The 10,737-nt window shown below is 41.2% G+C and overlaps 1 non-coding gene across 1 annotated transcript; it reads right to left on the reverse strand.

The window, feature by feature from the left end:
• Positions 1–10,333: 10,333 nt before the first annotated feature.
• On the reverse strand, positions 10,334–10,473 carry LOC127753603 (small nucleolar RNA Z247). The gene has a single exon (XR_008012658.1). It is a non-coding gene; the product is annotated as a small nucleolar RNA Z247 (small nucleolar RNA).
• Positions 10,474–10,737: the final 264 nt, after the last annotated feature.

The raw sequence follows: 10,737 nt of genomic DNA on the forward strand, positions 1-10,737 counted from the left end.
AGTTCAACTTAGAACCCATCTCTTCTTGAAGTTTCTTCCAAAATTTTGAAGTAAACTGACTTCCCCGATCGGATACGATCTTCTTAGGAACACCATGCAGACACACAATCCTTGCCATATACAATTCCGCCAACCGACTTCTAGAATATGTTGTCTTTACTGGGATGAAATCAGCCACTTTGGTAAGTCTGTCGACTATTACCCAAATAGAGTCATGGCCTGATGACGTTCTGGGTAGGCCAGTGATGAAATCCACACCGATTTCCTCCCACTTCCATTCTGGTATCTTCAAAGGCTGCAACAAACCTGCAGGTTTCTGATGTTCTGCCTTGACTCGCTGACAAACATCACATACTGCTACGTATTCTGCTATCTCACGCTTCATACTTGCCCACCAAAATCCTTCCTTGAGATCTTGGTACATCTTGGTACTACCAGGGTGAATGGAGTATAAAGTATCATGAGCTTCTTTCAGAATTGCATCTTTTAAATCTTTGTTGTCGGGGACACAGATCCTCTCACCCAACCATACAGTTCCTTGCTCGTCTTCCAAGAAACCGATAGCTTTTCCTCTTCTCATATTCTTCTTAATTTCTTGAATATCAGGGTCGTTAATTTGAGCTTCTCTAACTTGATCAATTAGAGTGGGCTTTGCTTATAAGGCTGCAACGAAACCTCTACTGACAATTCCCAAATTTAATCTTTCAAATTCCTTGCATAACTCCAATGGCAACTGTCGTCCTTCCGTAGCATTGCAATAGCCTTTCCTGCTAAGAGCATCTGCTACAACATTAGCCTTTCCCGGGTGATAATGAATTCCCATGTCATAATCCTTAATTAATTCCAACCATCTTCGTTGTCTCATGTTCAGATCCGGCTGAGTAAAGATATACTTTAAACTCTTGTAATCGGTGTACACCTCTGTACGAGTACCGAAAAGATAATGACGCCAAATCTTCAACGCATGAACCACTGCAGCTAACTCAAGATCATGAGTAGGGTAGTTCTTCTCATGCGGACGTAACTGACGAGATGCATAGGCAACCACCTTCCCATCTTGCATCAGAACACAACCTAAGCCAAGCTTAGATGCATCGCATTACACTTGGAAACCCTTCTTTGGATCAGGCAAAATCAAAATGGGTGTTGATATTAAGCGACTTTTCAACTCTTGAAAACTCTGCTCACATTCTTCTGACCACTTGTACTTCACATCTTTCTGAAGCAGCCGTGTCATGGGCTTAGCAATCTTGGAGAAATTCTCTATAAACCTCCGGTAATAACCTGCAAGACCCAGGAAACTGCGAATCTCTGAAACTGTCTTTGGTTGTTTCCAGTTGGTTACGGATTCCACATTACTAGGATCAACGGCAACTCCTCCGGCTGAGATGATGTGACCAAGGAACTTCACTTCAGACAACCAAAATTCACACTTGCTAAACTTGGCATACATTTGATGTTCTCGTAGCTTCTCTAGTGCAAGGCGAAGATGTTCTTCATGCTCTTCTTTGGTTCGGGAGTAGATAAGAATGTCATCAATAAAGACCACCATGAACTTGTCTAGGTATTCCATAAACACCTTATTCATCAAGTTCACGAAGAAAGCGGGGGCATTGGTAAGTCCAAAAGACATAACAGTACATTCAAACAACCCATACCTAGTGGTAAAAGCCGTCTTAGGTATATCTTCCTCTTTGATTCTCAACTGGTGATACCCTGATCGGAGATCTATCTTGGAGAAAACGGTGGCACCTTTAAGCTGATCAAACAAATCATCAATTCTGGGCAGCGGGTACTTATTCTTGATAGTCACATCATTTAGTGCACGATAGTCCACACACATCCTCTGGGTATGGTCTTTCTTTTCCACAAAAATAACTGGAGCTCCCCTTGGAGATGAACTCGGTCTGATGTATCCCTTTTGAAGCAAATCGTCGACTTGCCTTTTGACTTCTGCCAACTCATTGGCCGCCATTCTATACGGTCGCTTATGGATCGGAGTGGTTCCTGGTACCAAATCTATTCTGAACTCTATATCCCTTTTAGGCGGCATACCAGGTAAATCGTCTGGGAACACATCGGGATACTCCCGGACTATAGGAATCTCTTCCAAAGCCATTTGGTTCAGACTTGTCCTTAAAGATTCAGAAGACAATGCATGAACAGTTACAACTCGACCATCATTGTTGGTGAGAGTTACTTTTCCGTTGGCACAATCTATCACACCTTTATATCTGGCTAACCAGTCCATCCCTAGGATGACATCAAGGTCTTTGGATTCTAACAGGAGAAGATTGGCCAGAAATGGTACTCCTTGAATTTCTATTCTGACAGAGGGGCTACGTTGCAAAGAGAGTGCTTGATTACTCGGGGTACTAACCATCAAAGGACGTCTAAGATCTTCTACTTCCATCTCATGATTTCCCGCAAAACTCATAGATAAAAATGAATGTGTAGCACCAGAATCGAAAAGCACTGTTGCAGGAATTGAATTAACAAGGAACGTACCCAAAATCACATCTGGAGCACCTTGAGCTTCTGCAGCAGCAACATGATTGACACGAGCCTTTGATGCTGGTGCGGTAGAGTTGCTCTGGGCAGGGACAACCTTCACGCGTTGGGGCTTCGGACACTTGTCAGAGTAATGTCCTGGGTCTCCACAGTTGAAGCACACCCCAGGCTTGCTGCCTTGCTCCCTCTTGGCAGGCTGTTGCTGTGTCGAAGCTGCAACAGGGCGTGGAGCTTGATTGTGGATGTTGTTGCCCGCGTTGTTGTTGAAGAACTGACGCTGCGGACAAACAACAGACGAAGAACCTCCCTGCGACATTGACTGAGGTCCCAAAGTAAGACGCGGCCTCTGACTATTCCCCTGTTGTGCCTTGAGTGAGCAATCCGGCGTTTCTTCTGCTCCATGCGGTTGTACTTGTCCTCCTGGCGAATAGCCTTATCCACTAACTTCTGAAAATCATGATAATCCCCAGTCATGAGTGGGTAAGAAAGCTCATCATTAAGTCCTTCCAAGAACCTCTCCTGGCGCTCTTCATTAGTGCGCACATCTTCCGGAGCATAACGAGCTAGACGATTGAACTCGTGCAGATATTCGGTGACCGTGCGACATCCCTGGGTGAGCGACCTGAATTCCTTCTTCTTGAGAGACACCACTCCTGATGGTATATGCGTCTTCCAAAAAGCAGCGGTGAATTCAAGCCAAGTGATAGGTTCAGCAGTAGTCCTGTTAAGGCGGAAGTGATCCCACCACTCAGAGGCAGGGCCATGCAGTTGGTGTGATGCGAAAACAACTTTCTCCTGATCTGTGCACTGGAGCAATTCCAACTTCTTCTCAATAGTGTGCAGCCAATCACCTGCTTCCACTGGGTTGGTAGTGCAAGAAAAGGTAGGCGGCCTTACACGAAGAAATCAGCTAACTTGTTCTGCGGTGGTGGAGCATTGTTGTTCCCTTGGTTGAGCTAGTTCTGCATCTGCTGCATCATCATGTTCATTAACTGAGTCTGTTGAGCCAGAATTTGGGCAAGGGTTGGGTTCTCTTCATTGTTATTGTTTCCACTTCCACTGACACGAGTGTTCACAATATGTTGCAGATTAGAGAAGATAGATGGAGAGGGGTTACGCTAAAGTTAAGACCTTAACCAGGTTACCACTGATCTGGTGTTTGTAGATCATTATATTGTTTAAGTTGATTAAGCAAGCAACCTAGTATAATTACACGCTCATCATTGAACCACACCATGACGGGAATGCAACCATACCTACACACAAGCAAGCAAAAACGTTCTACCCTACTAACTATTCTTCAAAGTCACTTTGGTGGTTTAGGCTCTAGGGTAGGATCCAAACTTCACTCCATCTTTACAACTTAGCACTTCAGTTCGACCATCGTCTTCTTATTCCTCGATCCACTTGACTTGGCCTCCAAAAGAAGACCACATCGATGTCTTCGAGTTTCTCAAACAAGTTTAACAACTACTTTCAGAACGATAAAATGATTTGCAAAGAATTCTGGAGAAGGAAGAAAAGAAAAATTTTCACAAATCATGTTTTCGGAAAATTTGTCCTTAAGGCTTGACCATTTGGCTTATCCTACAGTCGAGATGGCTCTGATACCAACTTGTCACGCCCAGAAATTCACTAGTAATTTCCGAACTTATTTGTGCATTAAATCCTCGTCCAGGAATCAGCCGAGGTACACAAACTGACAATTTAATATACAGATTCATCAATATAATAATGTTACATACTTATAAAAGAAAAGAAAACTGCAGCGGAATTACGGTCTAGCGAAGCTCCGGCTCCAGTCCCACAGGCAGCTCAACTAGGGTATAAGCCAAACGTCTTATCCTTCGCAACTTGTCTTCAACTGAGGTTTGATTGATTATTGCAAGGTGAGCATATGACATACTCAGCAAGCCATGCAGCAGCAAATATGCAAGTGCACAGGATAACAAAGAATGGCATAGTAGGGTTTCATTTGCATAAACAGCATTTAATAAACATTTCAGAATTTAATAAAACAGTTAAGTAATAATTAAACAATATTAATCCAACACTATACAACACACCCTGTTGCTTAGGCCCAATCATTCTGAACAACCATCCCGGCTGCACAGTTCTATCTCCAAAACCAGGAATTAACCATTCCAAATCAGGAGCTAATCAAATTATTACCATTTATAGCATCTTTTATTATGATGAGAAGTATGAGACTAATCACGAAAGACATTGTTAGACCCGCCCATAACCGCGGGCATGGCTATTCGAATAGTTTTACTCTGGCCAGAGGTGTACCACTGTACCCACAAGACACAGCGCCACAACATGTCACCATGCGCCTCAATACCACCACGGTACCTCGGAAAGGAGCTGTGATAGTACCCCTCGCACAACACAATCCACCACAGTGCACCGTTCCTGGATCATAATCACCCCCTTATAAAACTAGGCATGGACTCCCCAGCGACCCCCGTGGGCTTATCTCCGCCACTTCTCAGTCTGTTGCTCCGCAATGAACCATGCTATACAAAAGATAAAGCCGTTGCCCACGCTGGCTTGTGGTTGGCACGGTTAATGTTTCACAACCAAAACTCGTGAACCGGTCGTTAATTGTCATGAGCACGACCATCAAAACCATGTGCTCACAACCCACCATTTTCAAGTTTTAGTAGGCACATTAATTAATTAACCAATCATGATCGACCATCGTGAGCTATCATTAAGCCATCATTAAATAATAGTGAGTCATAAGTTGTCCCAATAGTGTGCTAATGTTTCTAAGCATGGCTAAGCAATCATATCTAATATCTAGCTGAACCAATATATAAAGCCCAACTAGTCAAGTTATAATAACCCAAGGTATCAAGGAATAAAGTAATCAAGAACAAAAGGGCTATAACCAACAATAGGTTAATTCCACCCAATGACATTCGAAAATAAATGCAATAGTTGAATAGAAACGATAGCTTTAAACGGGATCAACATGCTCAAAGGGTTGTTTGGGATCTATGTGACTTGCCTTGTTGGCCTTGTAACTCTTCAAATTCTTCTCCTGCGAAAACGGACTCTCCGGAAACGTCGGAATCTAAACAGAAAGGAGCAAAACACCAAAACAGCACATAAACAAGCATGAACACTACATGTGGATATTTTTAACATGTAGATCTCAAATTTAGAAAAATTTAGAGACTTGAACCAACTAAATCCGAGCTAAGATGAATTAGTTATGAATTTTCAAAGATTAAATCGGATTAAACACTTATATGGGTTTTAATTGAATTATGACGCAATAATGAATTATTTTTGAAAAGGAAAAGAGAACTATTGCGTCAGCGGCTAGGGTTTGCGGTGAACCGGGCGCACGGCGGCGGCTCACGGAAACGAACGGCCGAGATCGATCCTATCCACAACGGACGGCCAAGATCTAATGGTCTACGACCAGGCCACGACGGACGGCAACGATGACGTCGGCGATGATGTCATCACCGGCGACGGCTCGGGCGCGCAAGCTCGCCGGCGAACAACAGCGTGACGACGCGAACGGAGGACACCAACACGTAGAGGGCGACGCGGCGAACTCACCGGTGACCAAAACAACGGCGGAAGATCAACGGACGGTGACGGCATCGAGGAAGAAGCGGCGGCAACCTTCGGCTTGACGACGACGGCGGTGTTCCGGTGGTCGATAGTGACGGCGGAGGGGCGGACGAGGTCGGCGATGGCTTGGCGATCACGACGACGGCCTTCCCGAGCGACGACGACGACCGGAGCGGCGGCCGCGCACGGCTGGACGAACGGCGGTGACGGCGGCGCTAGGCTACACGGTGCTAGGGCTCTACCGGCGACGAGAGGCAAAGGCAAGGGTAGTGGCAGGTAGCGGCGGGCTTGGGGGTCCTTTTATAGGGGCAAGGAGGTGGCGGCGAAGGCCCACGGCGACCGGCGACGACGAAGAAAGGTCTAGGGTTCGGGGAGAGAGACGAATCCGATTCGAGATCGAATCCACGGATTTCCAAACGAAATTAGCCGACGATTCCATAAGAGAAAAGATAGAGGGGATCCCGGGGATCATTTCCCCTCTATTGATTTCATTGGAAACGGAAACGAGCGGCCAGATTTGGAAGGAGACGGCGACGGCGCGGCGTTACAGTTCGGGCGGCGGGCGGCCGGAGGTAGACGACGACCTGATAGGCGGGCCCCACCTGTCAGCGGGCGGACACGCGCACGCGGCGGCTGCTGGTGGACTGGGCCGGCTTGGGCCGGGGAGAGAGAGAGAGAGAGAGAGGTTTTGGGCCGACTTTCGGCCCAAAGCCAAAAGGGGATTTTAAAAAAAAACCTTTTTCAATTTAAATTATTCATTAAATGCAATTCCATTTATTAAAAATACTTCCTTAGCTCAAATAAATCCCAGAAAAATCTAGGAATTATAGAATTAAGCAAAGTATTTAATGAAATTTTATCTGGCCCACTTTTATATTGGAATTTATTATTTAAAACTAGATCTTCTCTTCTAGGCTTTTAAAATCATTTCTAATAATTCCAATTAAACAACAATTTATATATTTGAGATTTTTAGGGTGTGACATTAACACATGTAGTTAGAATATTAATCGCGTAATATATATTTATGGGGCATATGGTAATATTTGTTCCAGCTTCATCGATGTTTATATACATGTAGAGAGAAATTAATTATATGGCTAGCAAGCTATTAGATGTCTAATTAATAGCAATTAATTTTGACATCTATTTACAGTTATTCATAGTAGCTCTTACATATTCATCTTATGACTTTGAGTATCCGTTGATCCCCAATTTGCTGTTCAACATGACTTGTATGAAAAAAAATATGTACTACTTAGGGTTTAGGACAACTAAAAATGATGAATTATCTAATTTATGTGATAGCTATTTGAGGGTATAAACGAATAAATTGACTTCTAAAAGTTAAAATGTTGTTGAAAAAAAACACCATTTAGAAACTTGGAAAGCGTGTAAACGAAAATCCAAACTATGGAATCAGGAAATAAAGAGGGTCTTAAACTCCCTTGTCTTAGAAGAGTTCTATTGCTATTTGTTAATATTGTGCTCACATTTATAATATAATGATTTCTTTCACATGTACGAACAAATAGTACAAAATCCAAATACGACATAACACAATACACTATAATTATTTTGTAATCAACTCTTGGTTCAGCTTAAACGGAGCTAAGTGTTCCAAAAACATATCCCACGGTGCTTAATTCTTCTCTCGCTGCATCACACCTTTAAATTTCTTTTCATGCTATTAACAAAATTTATTATCTCCATATATGATTTGACATGTAGCAAAGTGGTAGCGCTGCGGCGGTCGTGATCACCTTATGCCTCATACACGATGCTTTGTCACACGTGCAAAAGGCAAATGTGCTGACGTGCATTGTGCAGCGGGCCAAAGAGGGAACTTTGGACACTTTATTTATTATCAAATAATAGATCCGATGATTTAAATAATGGGTCCACCGGTTTTAGTGTAAGTGTAAATTAGTTGATATATATTTTAAATTGTTAATTTAATGGGTACACAATATAATGTTGTAGACTTTATTTTGAAACAGTGCATTATTTGAGAATGATAGTCCATTGTAATAAAAAATAGATCCGATGATTTAAATAATGGGTTCATTGGTTTAAGTGCGTGTATAAATTAGTTAATATAGATTTTAAATTGTTTATTTGATAGGTACACAATATAATTGTGTATACTTTATTTTAAAATAGTGAATTATTTGAAAATAATAGTACAAAGTAATGAGTATGACGGTTTGTTCTAATTGAAGTTATCTTACTCCCTCCGGTTTTATTCTAATTGAAGTTTTGAACAATAATACGGTCTACAAAATATATCTTTGATCTTATTTTTCTATTATAATATATACGATAAATAAATATATGTTTACTTTTATTATAGTGCTTTGAAAGATAAATCTATATATGTTGTTCTAGTTCCTTTAAACGAAATATTTTTAAAGTCATTGATAGTCAAAGTTATAAAAGTTTGACCTCGACCTTGTCCAAAAGGTCAATTATTATAGAACCGAAGTGAGTATATTATTAATTTAATGGGTAACATATAATGGTGTCAATTTTATTTTCAATAACTGTAGAGCTAATTTAGTTACATGTGAGTTGTATGATGGTAGATTCTTTGTTAGTAAAATTATGATTACTTAAAAAAATATATTCATTATATAAATGGAAAAAGAAGAAAAAAGGAAAATAAGAAGGGAAGGAATGTACGTATGTATACCTATACATGCGCAGGAGAAGAGGAGAGGTGGGATCCCATAGTATTTGGTTTGTTTATTCTTGGAATTTTTATGATTTTCTCTAATTTATTAAAGCATCACGTAGCGGCTTAAGAGCGTTCGTAGGAAATTTAATGGACTTTTAGTATACCTACACATGCCCAGGAGAAGAGGAGAGGTGGGACCCCTTAGTATTTAGTTTGTTTTTTCTTAGAATTTGCAGGATTTTCTTTAATTTATTAGAGTACCACGTTGCGGCTTGAGAGCGTTTGTAGAAAGTTTAATATGAACTTTTAGTATTAATAATAATATATAGATAGATAGATATATTTTATTTTTTAAAAATTGTAGTAAATCCCGTCGATTTTCGATGGTAGTACGTACATATGTTTCTTTGGCTTTATTTTCTTCTATATATCGTATAAGTACATGTATATGGCCTTTTTTTTCTTGCGGCACAGTAGGTAAGCTTTATTATTTTTCCTTGAATCGTACGTAGTACAGACAGTTATATATTTGTTGTGTGGGAGGAAGGTATTATTTTTTTAATAACAGATCTTATCTAATGGTCAAAAATATAGGGCACCAATTTAAATGAAAATCGACGGTGAGATTAGATAGTGCCATGTGGCAATCTAGGAGCGATTGTAGGAATCCCACATGGTCTTTTTTTTTCTTGCGGCACAGTAGGTAAGCTTTATTTTTTTCCTTTGAATCGTACGTAGTACAGACAGTTATATATTTGTTGTGTGGGAGGAAGGTATTATTTTTTTAATAACAGATCTAATCTAATGGTAAAAAATATAGGGCACCAATTTAAATGAAAATCAACGGTGAGATTAGATAGTGCCATGTGGAAATCTAGGAGCGTTTGTAGGAATTCCACGTGGCGACTTAAGAGCGTTTGTAGAAAGTTTAATGGACTTTTAGTATATAATAGATAGATAGATTACCAAAGCATACAAGATTCTCAGCCACTCGTTGAATGACCAATTATGAATTACCAAAATCATATGTTCTACACATATGGATTCTATTTAATACTAGCCTGGGTACTTTGGCTCAAGTATAAATGCAAAATATTCTAATAGGGCCAATGTATCAAAAACAATATCTCTTGATAATAATAAAGCAAAGCTAGCCCATTGGCCATTCACAAAAGCCGGATCACTAAGAAGCACAACTTTCATGGTGCAATGATTATAAAATCGATATCTTAATGGTGATATATAAAAACATACATGTTTTGGCTTTTAATAAATATCAAACACTCATGAGCCAAATCATACTTCAAATGAATCGCTTCTTTCGTCCGGAACGTAGGTATCATCATATCTGTGCCAGCACTCGGCTGTCACGTGACCACATTTCAAGCAAACCTAACAGATGGGGCGATCATTGCCACCCTGGGTTGATTTCCGCTGTTGCCGCGTCCACGCCCAGCGGTGGCAGGAGCGCCATTACCGCGCGGAGTGCTTCCGCCACGACAACCGCTACATTTGCCGATGCCACATGCACTTGCCGAATAGCTCACCTGGTCTCAAAATTAAGAAATTGAGAACAAACTTCCGACATTGTGACCGTCTCATTGCGTGCCACAATAGCAGATACAACAGGTTCAAAATCCTCATTTAGCCCATCCAGAATGTAAGCAAGTAGGTCTTCTTCATCTAAGGGTTTCCTGGAGGTAGCAATTTCATCCCTGAGAGCTTTCATCTTGCCATAGTATTCAGAAACACTCATGTTACCTTTTTGTGCATTTATGAGTATAAGCCGGATATTGAGCGACCGTGCTTCGGTTTGGGTAGTGAACATGGCGCAAATTTGCTGCCATGCTTGCGCCGCCGTTGATGCAATAGCCACCTGGTGGGTGAGTACATACCTTGATCCTTGATAGGGTGGAGAGCAGGAACCCTAAGACCTGTTGGTCGGAGGTGAACCA

The sequence above is a fragment of the Oryza glaberrima genome, chromosome 10 (assembly GCF_000147395.1).
Source record: "Oryza glaberrima chromosome 10, OglaRS2, whole genome shotgun sequence".
In the NCBI taxonomy this organism is placed as follows: domain Eukaryota; kingdom Viridiplantae; phylum Streptophyta; class Magnoliopsida; order Poales; family Poaceae; genus Oryza; species Oryza glaberrima.